The sequence below is a fragment of the Pan troglodytes genome, chromosome 12, assembly GCF_028858775.2.
Source record: "Pan troglodytes isolate AG18354 chromosome 12, NHGRI_mPanTro3-v2.0_pri, whole genome shotgun sequence".
In the NCBI taxonomy this organism is placed as follows: Eukaryota; Metazoa; Chordata; class Mammalia; order Primates; family Hominidae; genus Pan; species Pan troglodytes.
The window spans coordinates 88,142,914-88,170,463 of NC_072410.2; the positions used below are offsets into that span (position 1 = coordinate 88,142,914).

The 27,550-nt window shown below is 38.1% G+C and overlaps 2 long non-coding RNA genes across 6 annotated transcripts in view; one reads left to right on the forward strand and one right to left on the reverse strand.

Annotated features, from left to right (window-relative positions):
• The window catches only part of LOC134807823 (uncharacterized), a 47,389-nt gene extending 25,190 nt beyond the window's left edge, over positions 1 to 22,199 (reverse strand). The window contains exons 1-2 of the long non-coding RNA XR_010149157.1: positions 21,707 to 22,199; positions 8,056 to 8,134 (exon numbers count right to left, since the gene is read on the reverse strand). This is a non-coding gene — a long non-coding RNA (uncharacterized LOC134807823). The remainder of the gene's footprint in view (positions 1 to 8,055; positions 8,135 to 21,706) is intronic.
• The window catches only part of LOC104004936 (uncharacterized), a 171,214-nt gene that overhangs the window by 37,602 nt on the left and 106,062 nt on the right, over positions 1 to 27,550 (forward strand). For all 5 annotated transcript variants that reach the window (XR_010149155.1, XR_010149154.1, XR_001715703.4 and 2 more), the window contains one exon: positions 5,427 to 5,525. This is a non-coding gene — a long non-coding RNA (uncharacterized LOC104004936). The remainder of the gene's footprint in view (positions 1 to 5,426; positions 5,526 to 27,550) is intronic.

A 27,550-nucleotide genomic window follows, 5' to 3' on the forward strand; every position in this document is an offset into this window, starting at 1 on the left:
CCTGCTACAGCATGGTCTTTTAAAGCCTATAAACTCCCCTTACAATTCCCCCATTTTACCTGTCCTAAAACCAGACAAGGCTTACATGTTAGTTCACGATCTGCGCCTTATCAACCAAATTGTTTTGCCTATCCACCCCATGGTGCCAAACCCATATACTCTCCTAGCCTCAATACCTCCCTCCACAACCCATTATTCTGTTCTGGATCTCAAACATGCTTTCTTTACTATTCCTTTGCACCCTTCATCCCAGCCTCTCTTTGCTTTCACTTGGACTGTCCCTGACACCCATCAGGCTCAGCAAATTAGCTGCAAGCCTTCACAGACAGCTCCCATTACTTCAGTCAAGCCCAAATTTCATCCTCATCTGTTACCTATCTCGGCATAATTCTCATAAAAACACACGTGCTCTCCCTGCTGATCATGTCCGACTAATCTCCCAAACCCCAATCCCTTCTACAAAACAACTCCTTTCCTTCCTAGGCATAGTTAGTGCAGTCAGAATTCTTACACAAGAGCTGGGACCGCACCCTGTAGCCTTTCTGTCTAAACAACTGGATCTTACTGTTTTAGCCTAGCCCTCATGTCTGCATGCAGTGGCTGCCACTGCTTTAATACTTTTAGAGGCCCAAAAAGTCATGAACTATGCTCAACTCACTCTCTACAGTTCTCATAACTTCCAAAATCTATTTTCTTCTTCACAACTGACACATATACTTTCTGCTCCTTGGCTCCTTCAGCTGTACTCACTCTTTGTTGAGTCTCTCACAATTACCATTGTTCCTGGCCCAGACTTCATTCCGGCCTCCCACAATATTCTGGATACCACACCTGACATCCATGACTGTATCTCTGTGATCCACCTGACATTCACCCCATTTCCCCATATTTCCTTCTTTCTTGTTCCTCACCCTGAACACACTTGGTTTATTGATCGCAGTTCCACCAGGCCTAATGGCCACACACCAGCAAAGTCAGGCTAAGCTATAGTACAAGCCACTAGCCCGCCTCTTAGAACCTCTCATTTCCTTTCCATCATGGCAATCTGTCCTCAAGGAAATAACTTCTCAGTGTTCCATCTGCTATTCTACTACTCCTCAGGGATTATTCAGACCCACTCCCTTTCCTACACATCAAGCTCAAGGATTTGCCCCCGCCCAGGACTGGCAACTCTTAATTCCCTCTTAGAGTGGATAGATGATCTTTGCTGGCAAGGGACCCTCCAGTACTTTCACCCTGATGAAGTCCTATTCTTTACTTTTATAGTCACTCTTATTCTCATTCCCGTTCTTATGCCACCCTCTACCTCTCCCCAGCTATCTCCACCATACTATCAACCTTACTCATTCTCTCCTAGCCATTTCTAATCCCTCCTTAGCGAGCAACTGCTGGCTTTGCATTTCCCTTTCTTCCAGTGCCTACACAGCTGTCTCCACCTTAAAGACAGACTGGGCAATATCTCCTGTCTCCTTACACCTCCGAACTTCCTTTAACAGCCCTCACCTTTACCCCCCTGAAGAACTTATTTACTTTCTAGACAGGTCCAGCAAGACCTCCCCAGACATTTCACATCAGCAAGCTGCCACCCTACTCCGCACTTACTTCAAAAACCTTTCTCCTTATATCAACTCTACTCCCCCCATATTTGGACCTCTCACAACACAAATTACTATTCCTGTGGCCGCTCCTTTATGTATCTCTAGGCAAAGACCCACTGCAATCCCCCTAGGTAACTTTCACCTTCTCGACGTTCCTTTACTGTTCCTCTCCAAGCCCTCTTCCTGTTTACTTATACCCAGCCCTGAAAATAACAGTGAAAGGTTGCTCGTAGGTACTCACCGTTTTCTCACACACCATGAAAATCGAATCTCCCCCTCTTCGCAGTTACCTCATCAGTCCCCATTACAACCTCTGACGGCTGCCGCCCTAGCTGGATCCCTAGGAGTCTAGGTACAAGACACCCCTTTTCAGCACTCCTTCTCATCTTTTTACTTTGCATCTCCAGTTTTGCCTCGCACAAGGTCTCTTCTTCCTCTGTGGATCCTCTGCATACATGTGTCTACCTGCTAATTGGACAGGCACATGCACACTAGTTTTCCTTACTCCCAAAATTCAATTTGCATATAGGACTGAAGAGCTCCTTCTTCCCCTCATGACACCAACAGGACAAAAAAGTTATTCCACTAATTCCCTTGCTTGTCAGTTTAAGACTTTCTGCCTCCACTATTGCTCTTGGTACTGGAATAGCAGGCGTTTCAACCTCTGTCAGGACCTTCCGTAGCCTCTCTAATGACTTCTCTCCTAGCATCACAGACATATCACAAACTTTATCAGTCCTCCAGGCCCAAGGTGACTCTTCAGCTGCAGTTGTCCTCCAAAACCGCTGAGGCCTTGACTTACTCACTGCTGGAAATGGAGGACTCTGCATATTCTTAAATGAAGACTGTTGTTTTCACCTAAATCAATCTGGCCTGGTGTCTGACAACATAAAAAACTCAAGGATAGAGTTTAAAAACTTGCCAACCAAGCAAGTAATTACACTGAACCCCCTTGGACACTCTCTAATTAGATGTCCTAGGTCCTCCCAATTCTTAGTCCTTTAATACCTGTTTTTCTCCTTCTCTTATTCCGTTTAGCTTTTTGATTCATACAAAACCATATCCAGGCCATCACCAATAATTCTACACAACAAATGTTTCTTCTAACAACCCCACAATATCCCCCCTTACCACAAAATCTTCCTTCTGCTTAATCTCTCCCACTCTAGGTTCCCACGCCGCCCCTAATCCCACTCAAAGCAGCCCTGAGAAACATCGCCCATTATCTCTCCATACCACCCCCAAAAATTTTTGCCGTCCCAACACTTTACCACTATTTCATTTTATTTTTCTTATTATTATAAGAAGACAAACAGGCTTTAATCTTTTTAAGGCATGCTGCGGGATGGGATATTGGCATTGAGTGGGGTATGAGTGATTAGGTTTTAATGGGCTGGTAAGGGGTACATGATCGGTCGCCAAGGAGGGAGTAGAGGTATCTTATACTTCTGGGTTAAGGTGGGGAGATACAAGGGGAGGATGTGAAGGAGGCTTTGAACTGGGGGAAAAGGTGGCAACGAGGTGTGGCTGTAGCCTAGGAATAGTCAGGGAAGCAGATAATTAGTTAAAATGTCTTGACTTCATAAGGGAACTGGGCAGGTGGGGATAACTAAAAAGGAGTGCATAAAAGAATGCTATGCAAGTTGGCAGCACAGTTGGGGAGTTTTAAGAGGTTTAGAAGCCTGGCCGTCAATACCAACAACAGTTATGGAGGCAGAGGAAACAGGCCCTTGAAAAGAAGGTAATGTGGAGTGGGTAGCCTCAGTATTGATTAAGAAGGGGAGGGACTTACCTTCTACTGTGAGAGTTACTTAAAGCATCTGTGATGGTCTAAGAAGATTCTGAGGCGATCAGGCAGCGTCAGTGTTCAGCCACTAAGCAAAGAAGATCTGGGAAAGAGCCAGAGAGCCTTGGGCCACAGTTCCAGGGGCTCTGGGAGTGGCTGCCGGCTGAGTTTGATAGTCCGATTTCCAGTGGGGTCCTGCACAGATGGGACACAGCTTAGGAGGAATCCTGGGCTGCTGGCATTCCTTGGCCCGGTGGCCAGATTTCTGGCACTTGTAGCAAGCTCTTGGGGGAGGCAGGCCTGGAGGAATGCCTGGCCACTGTGGTTTAGGTGTTTGGAAGAAGTCCTTGTGTGCTGGAGATGTGGTTGAGGTTTCTCTCACAGTGGAGGTAAGGAATTGCAACTCAGAAATATGTTGCTATTTGGCTGCCTCTATTCTGTTATTGTACACCTTGAAGGTGAGGTTGGTTAAGTCCTGTTGTGGGGTTTGAGGGCTGGAATTTAATTTTTCTAGCTTTATTTAATGTCGGGTGCAGATTGGGTAATAAAATAAAATGTATATTGAGAATAAGATGGCCTTTTGACCTTTCAGGGTCTAGGGCTGTAAAGCGTCTCAGGGTTGCTGCTAAATGGGCCATGAACTGGGCTGGGTTTTTCATATTTGATGAAAGAGCCTAAATGCTAACTGATTTGGGAGAGGTCGGATAAAGAAAAAGGAGCATCAACCTTGACTATGCCTTTAGCTTCAGCCACTTTTTAAGAGGACATTGCTGGGCAGGTGGAGGAAGAAAACTGTAAGCCAGACTGGGTGTGAGGAGGGGAGGTGATAAAAGGATTATAGGGTGGAGGAGCAGAGGCTGAGGAAGAGTTGGGACCTAGCTTGACCTGGTGAGGAGGGGAGAGGTCAGATGGGTCTGTAGAAAAGGAAGATTAGAAAGACTCAGCAACACTTCGGGTTGGGACTGAGGGGACAGGCGAGAGGGAAAGAAGGAGGATTTGGGACAAATCGCATTGGGAACAGACTAGGGAGGGACCGAGGTGTAAAAGAATGCCTGGACATCAGGCACCTCAGACCGTTTGCCTATTTTACGATAAGAATTATTTAGATATTGTAGGATGTAGAAATTGAAAGTGCCATTTTCTGGCTATTTGGAACCACTGTCAAATTTGTATTGGGGTCAAGCGGCATTGCAGAAGAAAATAAGGCATTTAGGTTTTAGGTCAGGTGTGAATTGAAGAGGTTTTAGGTTTTTAAGAGCATAGGCTAAGGGAGAAGAAGGGGGAATGGAGAGCAGAAGCTTGCCCATAGTGAAGGAGGCAAGCCCAGAGAAAAGAGAGTAGAGACACAGAGAGAAGGGGTCAGGGGATTCTTGCCCTCCAGAAAAGTAGAGAAGGGGTAGAGATACAGAGAGAAGGGGTCAGACACAATTGGCAGGGAGGCACCAAATTTCACTTGCGTCCATGTGAAGAGACCACCAAGCAGGCTTTGTGTGAGCAATAAATCTTTTTAATCACCTGGGTGCAGGCGGGCTGAGTCCAAAAAGAGAGTCAGCGAAGGGAGATAGGGATGGAGCTGTTTTATAGGGTTTGGGTAAGTAAAGGAAAATTACAGTTAAAGGGGGATGTTCTCAGGCGGGCAGGGGTGGGGGTTACAAGGTACTCAGTCGGGGAGGTTTTGAGCCAGGATGAGCCAGGAAAAGGAATTTCACAAGGTAATGTCATCAGTTAAGGCAGGAACTGGCCATCTGGATGTGTACATGCAGTTCAAAGGGGATATGATGGCTCCACACAGGGATGAGAGTTGCTGCTGCCCAGTCCAGAGCCACAGAGCCAAGGAGGGCCTGGCCTGCCCCATGGCCCATTACAGAAGAGTTCTTCTTGTTGGCAGAGACTGGGATGAAATTCCTTGCCATGAAGGACTGTATTTGTTTTTAACTTAAATATTCATTGAGCAGCTTCTATATGCAAATTATGAATATGGAGATTCATATCATATATTGTCACTGCTTCAAAAGGCTCACAATCTCTTTTCTTCCGCACAGATTTCTGCATCCTCTCAGTCATGATGATAAAGGATTTACTACTTCAGTCATGTCACCACTCTTGAATATCATTCCCATGGCATGGTACAGTAGGAACTGGTATGTACTAAAGATATCACCAAACATCATTTGTGTTTCTACCAGAAACCTCCAAAGTGACTAATTTGAGTTTTACCTAATCGATCTTCACAGGTTGACTTTTAAAAGTAAGTTCTAATAATCTTAAAGCGATTGGAAATTGAGAAGAATGTAATGGAAAATATATTTATATGGCTTGGTTAGCCAAAATTCCCTCATAAAGCAGAAACCTGCAGGATCCCTTAGCAATTTACTGAAGATGAAAAATAAGCAGAACAACTTTTTATAGGTCTATAGTCACTAGAGAGTAATTACAAACACTAGGTGTATTTTAACCTAATTCTTGGTTCTTGAAAAGCACTGCAGATGACAGCAACAAAAGCTAATACCTGCTTTTACCGTGGGGGGAAAAAAATGGATAACTGCAAGAGGTGATGGATATGTTAATTTGTTCCACAATAGTAACCATGTTAACTAAATACATGTATCTGATAACATCATGTTGTAGATCTTAAAATACACACAATAAAATTTATTTTTAAGTTAATCAGATTCCCACCTTATTTCTTCTTAAATATCCTTGGTGGGAAAAAAATGAGATGGTAAACAAATTGTTTAGCAATTCCTAAACATTTCCTCATTAATTATATATCTAGTGGAGGGGTTCATTTTGTTTTGAAATTAGTATTGCATTGAAGTAATGTTTTAGATATTCTCATAATACAGTTTACCTCACCCATAGGCCTGTCTGGTGTGATTTATAAGAGACCAAGAAAACTTCAGCCTAAAAACACTTCCCATGCTGATGCCTAAAGTTGCTGAGTTAGGAATTGATTTATCTTGCTTCATTTAGTTCATTGCCCATTCTCAACTCATTTTATTTTAAAATCAAAATGTGTTTTCAAACATGATCCACTTAACTGACAGCCTGAATTCAATCCGTGTAGGTTACTAAGTAATATTTTAAATCCTTTTTCATTCCTTTTACCTCAAAGTAACGGACCTGAGGAGATGACAGCCCATGAGCTAACCATCCCCTGATTATTACATGACTGTGTGTAATGACACCTTAGGAAAGGAGTGGCCCTGAAAGTCTTTTAAGGGCAATTTTCTTAGAGTTTACAAAGTGGGAATATTCCATGAAAGCCTTTATTTGCTCTGTGTTTATTTATCTTATATATCTACCTATTACTATTCTTAGGATGAATGAATTGTATCCAATGTTCAAAATATCTTTTTGCCTGGGCCACGTGCGGTGGCTCACGCCTGTAGTCCCAGCACTTTTGGAGGCCGAGGCGGGCAGATCACGAGGTCAGGAGATCAAGACCATCCTGGGACCAACCCGGGAGGCGGAGCTGGCAGTGAGCTGAGATCGCAACACTGCACTCCAGCCTGGGTGACAGAGCGAGACTCCGTCTCAAAAAAAAAAAAAAAAAAAATCTTTTTGCCATTAATGGGCACCTAGGTTGATTTCATGTCTTTGCCATTGTGCATAGCACCGTGATGAACATACAACTGCATGTGCCTTCTTGGTAGAATGATTTATTTTATTTTGGTAGATACCCGGTAAAGAGATTGCTTGGTTGAATGGTAGCTCTGTTCTAAGTTATTCAAGACATCTCTGAGACTGCTTTTCACAGTGGTTGGACTAATTTACATTCCCACCAACATTGTATAAGCATTCCCTTTTCTCTGAAGCCTCACCAGCACCTGTTCTTTTTTGCCTTTTTAATAATAGCCATTCTGGGCCTGGCGCGGTGGCTCAAGCCTGTAATCCCAGCACTTTGGGAGGCCAAGGTGGGTGGATTGCCTGAGATCAGGAGCTCCAGACCAGTCTGACCAACACGGTGAAACCTCATCTCTACTAAAAATACAAAAAAATTAGCCAGACGTGGTGGCATGCGCCTGTAATTCCAGCTACTTGGGAGGCTGAGGCAGGGGAATTGCTTGAACCAGGGAGGTGGAGGTTGCAGTGAGCGGAGATCCTGCCAGTGCACTACAGCCTGGGCAACAGAGCCAGACTCCATCTCAAAAAAAATAAATAAATAAGCTAAAAAAAAAATAGCCATTCTGACTAGTGTGAGATGGTATGTCGTGGTTTTGGTTTGAATTTCTCTGATGATTAGTGATGCTGAGCGTTTTTCGTATGTTTTTTGGTCATCTGTATGTCTTCTTTTGAGAAGCATCTGTTTATGTCCTTTACTCATTTTTAATGAGGTTATTTGTTTTATTTGCTTGTTGATTTAAGTTCGCTTAGATTGGATAAAGAATATTCGGTAAATATACACTATGGGATACTATGCAGCCATAAAAAAGAATTAAATAATGTCCTCTGCAGCAACAAGGATGAAGACAGAGGCCATAATCCTAAGCAAATTAACTCACAAACAGAAAATCTAATACTGCATATTCCCACTTATAAGTGGGAGCTAAACATTGAGCACACGTAGACATAAATATGGGGACAACAGACACTGTGGACTACTAGATGGTGGAGAAAGGAGGGTGGGTGGGTTAAAAAAAATTACCTATAGAGTACTATGCTTACTACCTGGGTGAAGGGATCCATACTCCAGACCTCAGCACAACACAATATTCCCATGTAACAAAATTGCGTGTGTTCTCTAGACCTAAAATGAAAGTTGAAATAAAATGTTAAAAGTTAAGGCAAAAAATATTTTTCCATTCCTTTCCTTTTTTCTTCTTAGCTTTCCCTTTTTCCTTCTTTGTCTATGTATTGTGGAATAATATAAATAAGTATTTTTTAATTTATTGAATAAAATCTTATCTATTAGTATTGCAAATATCATATTTTGGACCATTTTATATCTCTTAAATGCAAGTTACTTTTTACCTATGTGATTATTTGCATTGTTGTACTATTACTGCTAAGAAAAAGGCCTTCATAGCATACTCAAAAACATTTTATCAATACTCCACCCACAGGATTCTTCTACTTTTGTATATATTAAAAGTTCAAAAATCTATACACCTTCCAGAGAGAGAGCCTCCCTCATCTATTTAATTTAACTGATAGGATTTTGCTATCATTTGAATATTTGTCCCGTCCAAAACTCATGTTGAAACTTAATCCCCAAAGTAGCAGAATTGAGAGATAGGGTATGTAAGAGGTGTTTGGGTCATGAGGTCAGAGCCCTCATGAATGGCCTAATCCATTCATGGATAAATGGATTAGTAGAGTAATGAGTTATCACAGGAGTGGGACTGGTGGTTTTATCAGAAGAGGAAGAGACATCTAAGCCAGCAGGCTCAACCCCCTTGCCATGTGATACCCTGTATAGCCTAGGGACTCTTCAGAGAGTTCTCTCAGGAAGAAGGCCCATAAAATGTGGTTCTTTGACCGTGGACTTCCCAACCTCTATAACTAAGAAATATTTTTTTCTTTATAAATTCTCCAGTTTCAAGTATCCATTATAAGCAACAGAAAAGGAACTGAGAGATTTGTTGATGATATTCAGATGTTATGTTTCTACAGATTTATTTGTGGATGACTGACATAAAATTAATGGTCAGCATGTATTTAAAGGTACAATTTGATAAGTTTTGACCTATATATATATATAAACCTGTGAAAATATCATGATAGTTAAAATAATAACCATATCCACATCCACTGCTCGCCAAAGTTGTCTTGTGCCCTTTTGAATCCCTCCCTTCTGCAACCCCACTTCCTGCTCCCAGTTATCCACTAATATGCTTTCTGTAGGTGTATATTTGTTTGTTTTTTCTAGACCATTATAAGATGGAATCGTATAGTATGCACTCTTTTTTGATGGGGGTGGATCGGACTTTTTCTCAGCTTAGTTGTTTTAAATTTCACTCATGTTGCTGCATGTGTCAATCATTCTGTCTTTTTTATTGCTAGTGGTCCATTATAAAATAATGTCACAACTTATACATTCATTCGTCAATGAAGATTTGACTTTTCTCTCCATAGTATTTTAACATTTTGGCAAATATTCATTGGTCTGCTACCAAGTCATTATTTCAGATGTATAAACTGCTTCAAAAATGTCTGAGTCAGGTAAAATATTCCCTTTGTCACGTTGTGTAAACATAATCTCTCCAAAAATAGTGCAGACAAAAAATAAATTTCCATCAGAATTTTTCTTCAAAATATAGAGGATGTCTATAAATATGTTTTTACAACAAACCTGTATATTTGAAATTATCAAATGAACCATATAAGACGGCTGTTTATACGACTGGGTTTCTTTCAAACATTACTAGGGTGAGAATTGATAAGTCAGATGATGTTCTGGAAAAAGTAGGTGTGAAATATAGCAAGGATTGATATAACACAATAGCTCAACAGGGACAGTAGGTGTGAAATATAGCAAGGATTGATATAACAAAAGCTCAACAGGGACAGTGCTCTGAACCTTTAAGTCCTGTTAGGTATTATTATTAAGGACAATCACTGTGGAAACCCAACTTTTATTTTAATAGCCTAATTTGTTTCACTTGGATCTTAAGATCAGCAGAACAAAGCCTATATGACAGTGGCTGAACAGGCCATAAAAGACCCCATCTTGACCATAATCTGAGTCTGATGCATCCTGTTTATGCCAAACCCTACTTCTCCCTTACCTAGATAGGCCAGGTCAAGCAAGGCCAAGATCAGGGCAAAGAATCTAGCAATGAATTGGCATATCTCTTGACTCTGAGCCTGGAGAAATTGCAACAGATGAGCCTATTCATCAGAAGTGTAATCTGTCACCTCTACTTTTCATGGAATCAAAAACTGTGCGTGTGTGCGTGTATGTGTGTGTGCTTTGTTTGTTTTACTCTTCACAAGAATGCCATAGAAGAAACCAACAACTGTGTACCTTGAGAGCTGAAGGATAAGATGGTAAATATATTCTAGTGAGATGAAACACATAGCCATACCCTTCTCTAAAACATGATCTGATAGCAGAGGAGAGCTATTCAATCTAAAGAAGGAAGGGTCTCTGAAACACACTCTCACTTTCTTTCCAGTAACACTTTTCCTTTAGGTAGTCCCAGAAGAGGTGCTTTGGATAAAGAAAGACTAATTACTTTTACTGATGTGAATGACATACTATTTATGTCTAGCATATCCTAACAAGTATTCATATTGATTCAATATGTATAAACTCTCTCTTTGGTCCTATTACCTTCCAGATGTTTTTCTGATGATGTGTATTTAGTTTTATGTTTATAGTCTGTAGCTTACATAGCATGGTTACCTGCTTACAACTTAAGGAAAAAAGGTAAAAGAATATTGGCAGTCTGACAATATAACAGCACACCAACAAAATGTTCCCCAAGAGATCAACAGTGCAAATGCTGGTTTCTGAAAAGTTTTCTGACTTAAAAAGAAAACCAACTCATATATTTTACTGAGGAAATACCTATTGTTTCCCCAGCAATCTGAGTGCAGTAAAAATCACACACCTGGGTAATTAGGCATTAATCTCAGTAATGGAACAGCCCCACCAACCCTCGACCCTATCAGCATACAACGAGACTGGTTACTTTTTAGTGAGACACTTTTTTTGTTTCTTTTCTTGCTTTCCATTTTGTCAAATTGAAGAAAATGGTGTTTTCTTGATTGGATCTACACTGTGGGGATGCCCTGATCCGCAGTCATGGGAATAGTTGAAGACACAAAGAAACCCAGGCACAAAATATTGCTACTTTCACAGAAAATATCCTGTGGAGAAATGACATTGATTATTCCTAGGTACATTTTAAGAAGGCTTAAAGATGTTCCTGAAACATCTTTCCTTTTCACTTTGTGTCACGCATGAATAGAAGTGAAAGATGCTTTCATACAGCAAACCCTATGTGAGCAACAAAAATGACTCAATTGAATAAAAGTGGTTCAATAAAGATCACTACCTATATTGCTATAGTGCAACAAATACCTAATTAATGCCTACTATGTGCAAAATACTTAATATAATTAATATATAATTCCTGATAGCCTGAATTTTACTTTCCAGTAGAGAGGCAGGCATACACTTATATAACTGTAATGAAAGGGGAACTATGAAAGACACCATAACAAAATCAAAATCATTCTGTTGACTGTCAAATGCTAGATCCCCAAATATCACCCAAATCACCTTCATCAAAATAACATATTTATAAGCAAAGCTGATTTTTCCACAATTGAGAGAGAACACTGCATCCACAGAGCTTTGGTAAGGTCTTAAATTGGAAAAGACAAGATTAGAAATTATTAAGAATTGAAAGTTTGGCTTAGAGGGGGGGACTTCCAATGGAAATTGGAGAGTGGGGGAAAAGATGATATGTGCTTAATTCAGATTGGATAAGAATCATAATAACAATGGCTTAAGACAGGTGAAAAAAAGCAAGGAAAAAATTTTGAGGCAAGGAATTAATAGGAACTCAAGGTGAAAATTTTCTGCTGATGCTTTCCATTGAACAATTGGCATTTTTGGGAAAGTTTCTGCAATGAGCAATTAAGCTACTTGCCTGGGAAAGGATATCCTAGAATAGTAGTCATGCTAATAAATGGCATAATAAAGTCATCCTAATATATAGACCAGGCACCAGCAAACTGTGCCCAGGGGCTGAGTTCAGAAGCAATGAAAGCTTCTCACATTTTTCAACCTTTTCCAAGGTGGTTGTTTGTTTTTTTGTTTTTTGTTTTTTTAAAGCAGAATATGTAACAGAGATTTTATGTGGCCTACAAAGCCTACAATATTTACTTTCTGGTCCTTTACAGAAAATCTTTTGCTAAATACTGATATAGACAGTAAATTGGGTGACTGTGAGCACTCAGCCAGCAAGCGTTTGATAGGTATAGACAGTTCAACTTCTCAGTACCCAAATAAGAGAGAGAGGAGACAGTCATTCCTACAGATAATGGTTGGTGAGAAATTTGGGTCTGTACAAAGGCAAACGTGAGGAATGTAAAGATTTTTATCTTTTTTTGCAACCACTATATCAAGAAGCATATATTCATATCCTGATTTTTTTGTTTTTTTTTTGTTTTGTTTTGTTTTTTTGAGATGGCTTCTCGCTCTTTCACCAGGCTGGAATGCAGTGGCGCAATCTCGGCTCAGTGCATGCCCCACTTCCCGGGTTCACGCCATTATCCTGCCTCACCCTCCCAAGTAGCTGGGACTACAGGTGCCCGCCACCATGCCCGTCTAATTTTTTTTTTTTGTATTTTTAGTAGAGACGGGGTTTCACCGTATTAGCTAGGATGGTCTTGATCTCCTGACCTCGTGATCCACCCGCCTTCACCTCCCAAAGTGCTGGGATTACAGGTGTGAGCCACCGCGCCCAGCTGGAACCCATTTTCGAAGACAACAAGTAATAGGAACAGAACAACTAAAGATATGAATTCCCGTAGAAAACCATTCATACATATGACACAGTTAGCAACGTCTATTTTTTTTTTCCTTTTTATTGTTGAAAGACTGAACGCAAAGCAAACATTTTCCTTCATGGAATCTTTCTATGGCATTTTCTTCTCATGAATAAATATAAAACAAACTAGAATTTAATAGCCAAATAGCCTGTTTGGAATCTATTAAAAGGATTAGACCCACTTGATACAATACAAATTGCTAATTAATGAAGTGATGCAAGTAAATCCTTAACAACATAAGCATAAAAGATTATTTTTTTGGCTTGAGTAGTAGATAACACATGAGTTTTTCATAGGTTCCAGTAAGACTATATATTATATATTCTTATTTCAAAATCATTCTGTTCTTTGAAGCTCTCCCAAAGTGAATATACATGGCTGAGAACATTTCCATCCACAATTCACTTCTAGACCACACCAACATCACACTAATCCTAGGACTTTGAATTAATCTGTCAGAATATTCAAGTGCCATGTATGACTATTATAAACAGATAAAGCTAATATCCAGAAAAAGCTGAATATCATTTTTTAACATCTGTGATGGTTAATTTTATGCATTAACTTGACTGGACTAAGGGTGTCCAGATATCAGCTAAAACATTATTTCTAGGTGTGTCTGTGACAGTGTTTGTACAACAGATTAGCATTTGAATCAGTACACTGAGTAAAGAAAATCTGCCTTTACCAATGTCGTCAGGCATCATCCAATTCACTGGGCCCTAATAGAACAAAAAAGGGAGAGGAAGGGCAAATTTTCTCTTCTTGAGCTGGAACATATATCTTTTTTTGTTCTCAAACATCCGAGAATCTGTTTCTCAGACTGGGAGTCATATCATCAGCTTCCCTGGCTCTCAGGCCTTCAGACTGAGATTGAATTACACCACCCGCTCTTGTTCTCCAGCTCACTGATGGCAGACCATGGGCTTTCTCAGCCTCCATAATTTCTTGAGACAATACCCATAAAAAATCTCCTCTTGTATATTTATATATTGGTTCTCTTTTTCTAGAGAACACTGACTAATACAAGATCCAATGATAAAGGTAATTGCTCCAGATGCTAGAAGCAAAATTAAAATAGAAGAAATGTGAGTTTTTCCAACAATGTTAAGAGGAAAACAGAAAGAGAGAGAGAGCCTTTAGTCATATAGAATTAAGAGACTTAACCAAGTCTTTGGAATTAGAGTGTTCAGCACCACTAGAATGGAAATTTGAGACTCACATTTCTCGTTTAAATAATTCTCTTGGAGACTTAGAATGTAGAATTTACACAAAAGATAACATCCAGTTTATTTCCATAAAAGATTTGAGTATCCTGTTTCAGGAAAATGTTAGAGAAGACACAGACATTCTTACAATGACTAGGTCTATATGTTATAGACCATTAAGAGTTTAATTTGTTTTGTACTATTTGAAATGTAGCACCATGCTAGAATATTATTTTACTTATCAGATAGAGGGAAAGTAAAATAAAAAAGTCTTTATTTGATTGACTATTGGTTATAAATACCTGGTAAATGAGATCAATTCATAGATTGTTCATGTAACTGAGCCAGTTATCTTTGGGAATAACTCTTTTTTTCTGTGATAATTACAACTGGGGGAAAGAGAATAGTAATGAAAGACAACCCTAGTATGTGTGTTCTTTATATTTACTTATGGATGATCTTTAAAAAGCTCACTTATATTTTCTCCTAAATTTTGATTTGTGATCCTTGTACAGTGATTTGAGGACTACATGATGTTATAGATTAATTCAAATACTTTAGAGAGAGAAGAAAATGAGACTCAGAAAGGTCAAGTGTGTTTCTCAGATTCCTACATTATGTATCTTGGGCCTCTGTTTCTCTCCTTTCTACCAAATCCTATCCACGATAAATGGTACAGGCTGAGCATCCAAAATCCAAAAATCTGAAATCCAAAATGCTCCAAAATATGAACATTTTTGACCCTCAAATAAAATGTTCATTGGAGCCTCTCAGATTTCAGATTTTCAGATTTGGAATGCTCAACTGGTAAACATAATGCAAATATCCCAGAATTAAAAAAAAAATCAAAAATCCCAAATACTTCTGGTCCTAAGCCTTTTGAATAAGGGATATTCAGTCTGTATTTCTACTGTGTCATACTTCAGTAATTTGCCCACTAAGTTCAATAACGACCTTGCAATATTAGTGTCTTTACCTCAGCCAGAAATGAGTGGAAGGAACATTATATGCAAACAGAAAAGGACACGGTTATTTTAATGCCCCTTCCTACCCTATCATTAGCCCTCTCTATCTTATCCCATTTACTGAGTTCATTAACCCTTAAAGAAACATACGAAACTTTAATGCCTCCACTTTTCTTAGTTTATGTATTATACTTCTATATCTCCATTTACATCGTGGTCCTGAATGCCATATTAATTATCTGGTTTACTCTTTCACCAGCCTCTTCAATTTCAAGTAAACTTCTGTACTTCTACTACACCCATTGAACCAACCAGAGGCAATTAGCATCCACTTTGAAGCAGCCAAAAATGTTGGTTCCTTCAAAATGGATGTTAAGTGCCTTTGGAGAAAAATAGTATTATTCTATTATGTGGCTGGGTGACAATTTAGTGCTAGAAAGGAGTTCAAGCTGCTGGACAATTATTTAATGTGTCTTTGGTAACCTCTTTCTTACACCCTTCAGTGACTCCCAATACTAATCACTGTCCTCATGCTGTCCCACAACCCAGCTCCTGCTCTCCCATTTGCAATAGAAAAATCTCATCACTCAAAGTACCAAATAGCACAGTATTGTAGCACTGTATTGCCGCCCTATCTTGCTTATCTTTCCTCACCTTTGCTTGTAAATCATTTAGGAAGTAGCATTTCTTCTTTATCTTTGTATCTTCAATGGCTAGTACACAGGAAAAGCCAGCATAAGTAGATGGATATTGTTCATTGCTCTCTTTCTTTGCTCATTCTCTTCTTGCTGGAATTCCTTCCACCCTATCCTGTCTCTATCTTCTTGCCATCCTTCCCACTTATTGCAGAATTACTTCTGAATTTGTTTGGTAATGTATTACACATCTATCTCCTCTCAGAAGGCTTCCTTGAATATTCTTACTCTGGGCTACCTGTGCTGACTATGCTCACAAAATGCCTTTCAATAACTCTGTTATCATTATTATATTGCCTCTATAATACATAGTTAAAAAAATCATGTAGCACAGAAAGTTACAAAATGAAAACTAAAATTTTCTCTTTCTCCAGGTCCTTGAAAGATAATGTCAGGATTAAATGGTTGACCTTTTCTCAAACCATGCCAATTACTCAAAATCATGGAGCAGTTGTTTGCTTTAAATTTGGATTACAACTTTCAATAACCTTTTTGTCTTATTGCGGATTTCAAGGGTTCAATTGCCTTTCTTTTTGCTTGCTTATATAAGAAGCATATGTCTTCGGCTTGACTCTAAAATCATTCAAGTTCTCAACCAAAACATTTGTCAAAATGAAGCATCTGACTTCATGTTTCAATTAAAGCTAGTTATTCTCTAATGATGCACTAGAGTTCTCAATATGGCATTCCAAATTAAGTGCATTTTAAAAGTCTGTATATAGTTTTTTAAATTTTGTTTTCATTTTACTTTGGAGTATAACCTTACTCAGATTATGGATGGCTTGGCAAGAATATACAATTTTCTCTTTGTCTCACGGCCTCATTTTCTAATGCCAATCTGATTCCCGTTCACTTATCCATAAACTGGCATTTTTTTCCCCAATCACCTTTAAGACCATCTTTGTATCTTTAATGTTCTGAAATTTCATGAATGTGTTTAGAAATAGGACTTTTTCCATCATTCCAGGAACTTGTCAGGTTCTCCCAATTTGATATTTGTTGTTAAATGTTGTGAAATAATGTCAATTAGTTTTTTGACTAGTTTCTTGTCTCTATTTTTTCTGATCTTTCCAAAGTTCGCATTAGTCACATGATGGAATTCTAGCCTCTCTATCTCGATGTTTCTCTTTGATGTTTCTCTCAGAGTTTTCTCATTTTTTTTGACTTTTTTGCTCTATCTTTTGAGACTTTTTTTTCTTTTATTTTCTAACACTTTTTAAATGGTTTTCTTTCCAGTAACATTTTCTAATTCTCTGATAATTTTTTAAAACATAAGCTTGATCTTGTTTTATTTACTGCAGAATCTTCTGGAATCTCTAAGGAAATTCAAAATACAATTTTCTGTTCCTTGAGTTCTGTTTTTTGGGGCATCTTTTTTTTTCTATTTGTTATCATTATGCTTCTCTACATTTGTTCTTCACTTCTTGAAAATTTCTGGTGCTATTTTGTTCTCAATTCATATCTGTGAATGAATATGTGTTAAATATTAGTTATTGACCTTGATCTTCTATGACTTTGTATAGGTGTCTTTGTTGCTCTGTGTAGAAAAACTTACTGAGTTTTATTTTATTTATTTATTTATTACTTTTTTTTTTTTTTTACTTTTTTTTTTGGAGATGGAGTTTCGCTCTTGTTGCCCAGACTGGAGTGCAGTGGCAGTGATCTCGGCTCAGTGCAACCTCTGTCTTCCAGTTTCAAGTGATTCTCCTGCCTCAGCCTTCCGAGTAGCTGGGATTACAGGTGCCCCACCACCATGCCTGGCTAATTTTTGTATTTTTAGTAGAGATGTGGTTTCACCATGTTGGCCAGGCTGGTCTTGAACTCCTGACCTCTTTATCTGTCCGCCTCAGCTTCCCAAAGTGCTGGGATTACAGGCGCAAGCCACTGCACCTGGCCAAAACTTACTGAGTTTTATATCAGAGTTAGAGGTATGTCAAGTGGAAGACTTCATTCTCACTTGCATGTGTGGAAAGAATACAGGTCTCCTACAACCACCAAACCTCCTGTCTTGTGCCAAGATAAGATGTTGACTCTGAGTCCTTGCCCACCATAAATAAATTTTTCAACTTCTTTAAGCGGCACATCTCTAGTCTTCATCTTGGTGTTAGATGCTCTAAAGGTGGAGGATGAAAGCATGTGGTAATCTGCTTTTGATATTATGAATAAAAGCATAAATGAATGACTCTGTTTTGTAGCCTACTCCTGGTCTCTGATCTTGAAGGCCCACTAAGGCTCTGGTGGGTGGGGGAAGAACACTTTTTATTTCTACTAGAGTTTCCTCCTCTTTACATTTCTACTTTGCTACTAGAATCATCTGCTATTCTTTATACTCCAAATATTCATGCATGTTTGAAAGTCTTTAAGCCACTCATGAAACTTCTCTCATTATGAGAGCAGTAATTAATTCACATCTTTTTATACAACTTAGGTGTCATTTCACAAAATCTGGAGTGAGAAGTGAAAGAAATATATGGACTTAGCCACCTTGAACAGTAGTACAACCAACACACATTCTTAGCAATATCCATTTATCAAAGTTGCAGTTAGTAAGAGTTGGGACTCTTACTGATGAAGATTAGATATTTGCCGCCTTACTTATGATGCATGGTTAACGAGCTCTGTAATTTCCTACTTGAAATGCATTCACCTTTTTGTCAACAGTAAACAGGTTGTGGCAATAGGAATACCTATATGTGTAAATGTTCATGTAAATGTCTTTCTGCACTAAATAGTTGAAAATCCATAAGTATATAAATCATGTCTTAATCTTTAACTTGATAGCAGCTGCTCCCCAAATGTTTGTTCACCTGACCTGTAAAAATTACTATTTAGTTTTTACAGAAAGGAACAGGCCTAGGTCCAATGAATGAAAGTTACAGAAAGACATATAAGGGTAGATTATCTAACAATTAAGCACTTCAGCAATGAAACAATCCATCTCAGAGACAGTGAGTTCTTGGTCAACAGAATGTTCAAGTAGAGATTTGAAGACCACCTGTAAGGCAACATCTCTCATTGGTAGAAAGGTTTGTTCAAAGAAACTATAGCTATATTTTAACTCTGAGATTTTAATGTCCATTCAACTGTTGCCCGCAGCTGAGAAAAAGCTATGCCACAAAATGCAAGCAAAACAATTGAGTCAAGTAGCTAGCCAATGTGCATACTTCTCAGGCTGCAAAAGCCATCTGGTTATCAAAATCTCTTCTCTGGTGTCTCACAGGAGATGCAGCTTCTCCATGGTAAATATACTTTATAATGAGTACAATCTTATCTGTCCACTAAAGTTTTGCTTGCTTTAAATATAGTTTCTTTTAATATTATCCTAATTTATTCAACACTGTTGCTAATTTTCCAAGCCAAGAGAATAAATTTGAAATATAACAATTATTAATAAAGTGATGTTAATTATAAGCAAAAATGATTACAATTTCTTGAGCAGTAGCAGTTCTTTCATTACAAAGGGGTTCAAAGCAGCTTAGAAGAATTACAAACTGTATGTCTGATCTTCAGTTTCATAGATCTCTTCATTCATTCATCTACTTTTATACAGGTCTTGTATAACGATAAGATAACTTTCTAAGCCTAAGATGTGGAAAATTATATTGTGTTAATTATTATAATACTAAAAATATCTATACAGTGTCTTCTCTGTACTAGTATTGATTAGTGTTCATAAACTTAAGTACCTACAGGGTGCTAGCAGCTAAAGTGAATGAGTGTTTTAGGTTGCTATTAAAAAATAAACTTTTTTTTTTTTTTTTGGTGAATTTGACTATCCTTTGCAACAGCCTAGTTTCATTTTTATTCATAACCCAACCCAAACAAATGGTTTCACTGTTTTGTCTTTCCAACAACCTAGTGGGGGGATTGGGGAGAGATGGGATATTTAATGGGTACAAAAATAGAAACGGGCCGGGCGCGGTGGCTTGGTTCACACCTGTAATCCCAGCACTTTGGGAGGCCGAGGCGAGCGGATCGCAAGGTCAGGAGATCAAGACCATCCTGGCTAACACGGTGAATCCCTGTCTCCACTAAAAATACAAAAAAATTAGCTGGGCTTGGTGGCAGGTGCCTGTAGTCCCAGCTACTCGGGAGGCTGAGGCAGGAGAATGGTGTGAACCTGGGAGGCGGAGCTTGCAGTGCGCTGAGATCGCACCACTGCACTCCAGCCTGGGCAACAGAGCGAGACTCCATCTCAAATAAATAAATAAATAAATAAATAAATAAATAAATAAATAAAAATTAAAAAATTGGATAAATAAGGCTTACTGTTGCATAGCACAACGGGGTGATTATAGTCAGTAATAACATGTACATTTTAAAGTAACTTAAAGAATATAATTTGATGGTTTGCAATTCAATGGATACATGCTTGAGGGGACAGATACCCAGATACCCCCTCATTCATGATGTACTTATTTCACATTGCATGCCTGTAATTTTTTAAAATAAGTATTTGTTTCCTCTTTAGTACTATTCTAGGTAAACGCAACAGTCTAAGCTTGCTCATTCAAACTGTATCATAGTGGGGAATAGTGGGTCAGTGGTAGATTGGAGAGTAGAAGCCTTGTGTGTGTTACTGTTATTTTAAAATTCATTGTAAAATATTGCAGATATACTAGAAGATATAAACTATACCGAAGTAAATATCTATGTACCCATCATTCAGTTTTAGAAGTAAAACATTGCAAAGGCTGTTGGAGATTCCTGAATACCTAACCTTTTCTTCTTATGCACCCTACCTACCTGTTCTCAGACATATTCATTATATTGATTTGCTTCTTAGTAGTTTCATGCACTTCTGCAAGTAATTATTATATAATTGTGTATCTTTAAAATCAAATATAATTGCTTTTCATATGTTAAAATTAACGTACATGATGTACTATATGTATTCATTTATCAATGGTTTTTCCATTCAAAAGTATGTCTGCAAGATTCATCCATATTGATACCAGTAACAGATCCATTTCTATTTGTTGCTGTATAATATTCCATTGTATGAACATATCAACACTTATTTACCGATATAATTACATTTATTGTTTATTCTTTGTGTATATTGATGAAGATAGACTTTACTACTCTGAGTTCATATAGATATTCCTGTATTCATTTTTAATTTGCTAGAATTTATTTTTGTATGTAGTTTAGAGGAAGAATCTAATTTCATTTTTTTCATAAGGCTAACTAAAACAAAATGCCATTTATGAGTTAATATTTTGCTCATTGATGTGTGATACCAGCACTTATATGTGTCAGGTTTCCCTTGCTCTACTTGCCTATGCCTGTGTCAATATCACAGTATTTTAGCTATAATAAAGATATAGTAGATCTTAATAGCTGGTATGGCATACATACCCATACCTACCCATCTCATTTATCAAAAATAATTTGATTCTTCATTACTTATTTCTCTTCTACATATATTTTAGAATAAATATAATTTTTGGCAAAATATGATGTTATTGGCAGTGCATTAACTTTATGAATACATTTAGAAACAATTAACATCTTTACTAGATTTAGCACTTTCAGTCTGTGAACATGGAAAATTTACTTCTTTATGCCATTTAAAACATGATTATAAAACTTTTTATTTTCTTTTAGTGATTTTGGAAAGATTATGTTGCTGTTGTGTATGATCCCTTTTATCTAAGCATCCATATTTACTGGAATAAAGTATCAAAATATTTAGTAATTTTATTTAGATAAATATCCTGTCCATATTTTCTTGTTTAGAACAAAAGTGCCAATGCAGGCACGTCGTGGGTGATCAGGCCACACTTCCACTCAGATGGAGTGGGGCAAGTTCCAAAGACTAGTCTTACCAAGTCAAGTCAAGTCAAAACCAGAACAAAAGTGCCAATACAGGCACACAGTGGGTGATCAGGCCACGCTTCCACTCAGATGGAGTAGGGCAAGTTCCAAAGACGAGTCTTACCAAGTTTCAGATGTCCGGACTCCAAGTGCCAGTTCCTTCCCGGTGTTCAGCCACTGTGTTAATCCTCCACGGGGGCCTGCTACGTGCTGTTCTGGTGAGGCGTTCCACCCAGGCAATTTCCTACCCAGGAGTGCTCTTTGGATCGCATCACTCAGGCTGGCCAGAGTCCCCTGCAGGGATGCTCCACAGGGCAGGCCTAAGCTGCCTAAGGGGCTGCCTCGGCCATCCCTCAGTTACCTCGATTCCCGGTCAGGGGACCAAGAAATGTAGCAGGACGAGCCGCAGACAAAACCTCTCAGACACCAAGTTGTAGAAGGAAGGGCTTTATTCAGCTGGGAGGATCGGCAAGCTGCTGCCTTAAAATCCAAGCACCCCAAGTGCACAATTTCTGTCCCTTTTAAGGGCTCACAACACTAAGGATTTCACATGAAAGGGTTGTGATTGATTTCAGCAAGCAAGGAATACGTGACAGGGGCTGCATGCACCAGTGGTCAGAAACAGAACAGGGCAGGGAGTTTCACAGTGTTCTTCTATACAATGTCCGGAATCTACGAATAACATTGGTTTCTAGGTTATGAGTTGATTTTTAACTACTGGGTTTAGGCCAGGCAGGCCCAGGCCTGGTTTTGGGCCTGACACTGGGCTGCCTGTCTTTGATTTCACTTCCTTGTTTTTTTCTTAAAACAGGTACTGAGTATAATACAATATGAGAGGATCTCTCTCTTCTCTCACTATGGTATTTTTTTTTTAAATGTGTACTCTTTACTTGCTGGGTATAGGTTTCATATATGTGCATTAAAGCAGACTTTTGTTATGTTGTTCTAATGTTCTCTTTTTTTTTCATTTTTGTCTATTTGATTTATCACTTAGAAAAACACGCATGCTAAAAACTTCCAGTCTGACAGGGGATTTGTGAGTTTTATCCTGATTTTTATCAAATTTGCTTTATATATTTTTTCTTTTTTAAAAAATTATTTCTAATTTTTATGGGTACATAGTGGGTGCATATATTTGTGGGGTACATGAGTTATATTAAGGATACAAGCATACAGCGAGTAATAATCACATCAGGGAAAGTGGAGTATACATCACTTCAAACATTTATCATTTATCTGTGTTACACACTTTCTAATTATACCCTCAATTATTTAAAAATGTGCAAAAGATTAATTTTTCCTGTAGTCACCCTGTAGTGCTATCAAATACTAGATCATGTTCATTCTATCTATGTTTTTGTACCCATTAACTATCCCCACTTGCCCACCCACCTCAATCCCTACTACCCTTCCTAGCCTCTGAGAAACATCATTCTACTGTCTCCATGAGTTCAATTTTTCATTTGTAACTCCCCCAAATGATTGAGAATATGCAATGTTTGTCTTTCTGTGCCCGGCTTATCTCACTTAACATAATGACCTCAAGTACCATCCATGTTGCTGCAAATGACAGGATCTCATTCTTTTTTATGGCTGAGTTTTACTCCATTGTGTATATGTACCACATTTTCTTTATCCATTGTTCTGTTAATAGACACTTAGGTTACTTAAAATGTCTAGAATAGCCAATTTTGGCTATTCTGAATAGTGCTGCAATAAACATAGGAGTGCAGATATCTCTTTGATCAACTGATTTCCTTTCTTTTGGTTATATAACTAGCAGTGGGATTGTTGAACCATATGGTAGCTCTAGTTTTAGTTTTGGAGGAACCTCAAAAGTGTTCTCCATAGTGGTAGTACTAACTTGCATTCCCACCAACAGTGGAGAAATGTACCCTTTTATCCACATCCTCACCAGTATTTTTTATTGCCTGTCTTTTCAATAAGAACCATTTTAATTGGGGTAAGATAATATCTCTTGTAATTTTGAGTTACATTTCTCTGATGACCAGTAATGTTGAGCACTTTTTCAGATACCTGTTTGCTATTTGTATGTCTTATTTTGAGAAATGTCTATTTCAATTTTTACCCACTTAAAAATCAAATTATTAGATTTTTTTCCTATTGAATTATTTGAGTTCCTTATATATTCTTGCTATTAATCTCTTGTCAGAGGAATAGTTTGCAAATATGTTCCCCTATTCCGTGGGTTGTCTCTTCACTTTGTTGATTGTTTCCTTTGTTGTGCAGAAAGGTTTTAACTTCATGTAATAACATTTGTTGGCTGGGCACTGTGACTCACTCCTGTAATCCCAGCACTTTGGGAGGCCGAGGCGGGTGGATCACCTGAGGTCAGGAGCTTGAGACCAGCCTGGCCAACATGGTGAGACCCCATCTCTACTAAAAATACAAAAATTAGCTGGGCGTGATGGTGGGTGCCTGTAATCCTAGCTACTCAGGAGGCTGAGAGAATCGCTTGAACCCAAGAGGCGGAGGTTGCAGTGAGCCGAGATCATGTCATTGTACTCCAGCCTGGGTGACAAGAGCGAAACTTCATGCCCTACCAAAAAAAAAAAAAAAAATAGCATTAGTTAATTTTTGCTTTGGTTGCCTGTGCTTGTGGTGTAATATTCAAGAAACCTTTGCCAAGTGCAATGTTTTGATGAGTTTCTTCAATTACTTCTTTTAGAAGTTTCATAGGCTGAATTATTAGATTTAAGTCTTTAATCCATTTTGATGTGATTTTTGTCTATGGCAAGCAACAGAAGTGCAGTGTCATTCTTCTGCATATGGATACCCAGTTTCCCCAGCACCAACTATTGAGGACTGTGCTTTCTCCAATGTATGTTCTTGGCACTATTGTCGAAAATAAGTTCACTGTAGATGGGTAGATTTATTTCTGTATTGTCTATTCAGTTCCATTGGTCTGTGTGTCTGTTTATGCCAGTACCATGCTGTTTGGTTTAGCAGAACTCTGTAGTATAATTTGAAGTGAGATAATATGATTTCTCCAGTTTTGTTCTTTTTGCTCAGGATTGCTTTGCCTATTCTGGGTCTTTTGTGGTTCCATATAAATTTTAAGATTATTTTTTCTATTTCTGTGAAGAATGCCATTGATATTGTGATAGGGATTTGATTTCATATCCTGCATTGAATCTGTAGATTGATTTGGGTAGTATGGGAATTTTAACAATATTGATTCTTCCAATCCACAAGTGTGGAATATCCTTTCAGTTTGTGGTGTTCTCTTTAATTCCTTGCATCAATGTTTCATAGTTTTCATCGTAGAGGTTTATAACTTTTTTGGTTGAAGTTTATTTTTACATATTTATTGTATTCATAACTACTGTAAATAGGCTTACTTGATTTCTTTTCCAGATTGTTCACTGTTGTCATACAGATATGTTACCTTTTATGTTGATATTGTATCGTGCAACTTTACTAAATTTATTTGTTCTGATAGTTTTCTGGTGGAGTCTTTAGGTTTTTCCAAATATATGATCATATCATCTGCAAAAAAAAGGATAATTTCACTTCTTCCTTTCCAATTTGGATCCCTTTTTTTTCTTTCTCTTGTCTAGATAGGACTTACAGTACTATGTTGAGTAACAGTGAAGAAAGTGGGCATCTATGTCTTTTTCCAGATCTTAAAAGAAAGGCTTTCAGTTTTTTGCCATTTAGAATGATACTATCTGTGAGTCTGATGTATACAGCTTTTACTGTGTTGAGACATGCTCCTTCTAAATCCATTTTTGAAGGTTATCATCATGAAGTGTTATTGAATTTTACCAAATGTTTTTTCAGCATCAACTGTAATGATCACATGGTTTTTGTCCTTCATTCTGTTGATGTGATGTATCATATTGAGAGATTTGCATGCATTGAACCATCCTTATATCCCTGGGATAAATCCCACTTTGTCATGATGGATGATCTTTTAAAGGTGTTGTTGAATTCAGTTTCCTAGTATTTTCTTGGCAATTTTTGCATCAGTATTCATCAGAGATACTGGTTTTTAGTTTTCTTGTTTCAGTGTGTCATTATCTCATTTTTGTATCAGAGTAATACTAGCCTCATAGAATGAGTTTAGAAGGATTCCCTCCTCTATCTTTTGGAAAAGTTTGGGTAGGATTGATATTGGTTCTTTAAATATTTGGTAAAATTCAGCAGTGAAGCCACAGGGTCCCAGGCTTTTCTTTGCTGGGAGACATTTTTCTTTTTTTGAGACAGAGTCTCACTCTATTGCCTAGGCTAGAGTGCAGTGGCATGATCTTGGCTCACTGCAGCCTCTGCCTCCACCTCCTGGGTTCAAGTGATTCTCCTGCCTCAGCCTCCTGAGTAGCTGGGATTACAGGTGTGAGCCACCAGGACTTGTTAATTTTTTAATTTTTTATTTTTGTTTTTAATTTTTTTGAGACCAAGTCTCACTCTGTGGCCCAGGCTGGAGGGCAGTGGTACAACCTCAGCTCACTGTAACCTCCGCCCCCTGGGTTTTAAGCGGTTCTCCTGCCTCAGCCTCCCAAATTTTTTTATTTTTAGTAGAGACAGGGTTTCGCCATTTGGGCCAGGCTGGTCTTAAACTCCTGGCCTCAAATGACCCACCTACCTCGACCTCCGAAAGTTCTGGGATTACAGCCATGAGCCACTGAGTCCTGCTGCTGGCATACTTTTTATTGTCTTTGACCTTATTACCTTTTATTAGTCAATTCAGATTCTTTGATTCTTCATGATTCAATCTTGTTGAGTTTTATGTATCTAGGAATTTATCCATTTCTTATAGGTTTTCCAGTATCAGTTGCAATGTCTTCTTTTTTCATCTCTGATCTTATGTGGGTTTTTCTTTTTCTCTTAGTCAAGTTAAAGATCTTTTTTATTTTGAATTGTTTTCTTCATTCAATTTTATTTATTTCTGCTCGATCTTTATTATTTCTTTTCTTCTACTAATTTTGGGTTTGCTTTGCTCTTGCTTTTCTAGTTTTTTAAGATTAAACTTTAGGTTATTTATTTGAAATTTTTCTACTTGTTTGATATAGGTGATTATTGCTATAAACTTTCCTCTTAGTACTGCCTTTGCAGTATTTCATAATTTTTGGTATGTTGGGTTTCCATTTTCATTTGTTTCAATATTATTTTTCAATTTCCTTCTTAATTTCTTCATTGACCCACTGGTCATTCAGGAGAATGTTGTTTAATTTCCATATGTTTGTGTAGTTTCCAAAGTTCCTCTTGATATTGATAACTAGTTCTATTTCATTGTGGTCAGATAATATACTTGATACAATTTTTTTTTTGAATTTTTAAGACTTGTTTTGTGGTCTAACGTATTGTCTGTCCTTGAGAATGTTCCATGCACTGAGGAAAGGAATGTGTATTTTGCAGCCATTGGATGAAATCTTCTGTAAATATCTATGAAGTCCATTTGGTCTGTGCTGCAGATTAAGTCTAGTGTTTTAAATATGACATGCCACTCTCTCCTGGCAGGTAAAATTTCCACTAAAAAGTCTGCTGCCAGGTGTATTGGAGCTCCTTTGCATGTATGGAAGCTCACTTGCTCCTTTGTTTCTTTTCTCTTGCTGCTTTTAGGGTACTTTCTTTATTCTTGCCCTTTGGGAGTTTGATTATTAAATGCCTTGAGGTAGTCTTATTGGGGTTAAATCTGGTTGGTTTTCTATGACCTTCTTGTACTTGAGTATTGGTATTTTCCTCTAAGTTTCAAAAGTTCTCTCTTATTAACTTATTGAATTAAATTTTTACCCTAGTCTCATTCTGTATGACTTCTTTACAGCCAATAACTCTTAGATTTGACTTGCTGAGGCAATTTTCTAGGTCTTGTTGGCATGTTTTATTTTTTTAAAATGTTCCTTAAATTTTCTCCTCCCTAACTATATATTTTCCAATAGCCTGTCTTCAAGCTCATTAATTCTTCTGTTTGGTCAGTTCTGCTGTTGAGAGGCTCTGATGCATTCTC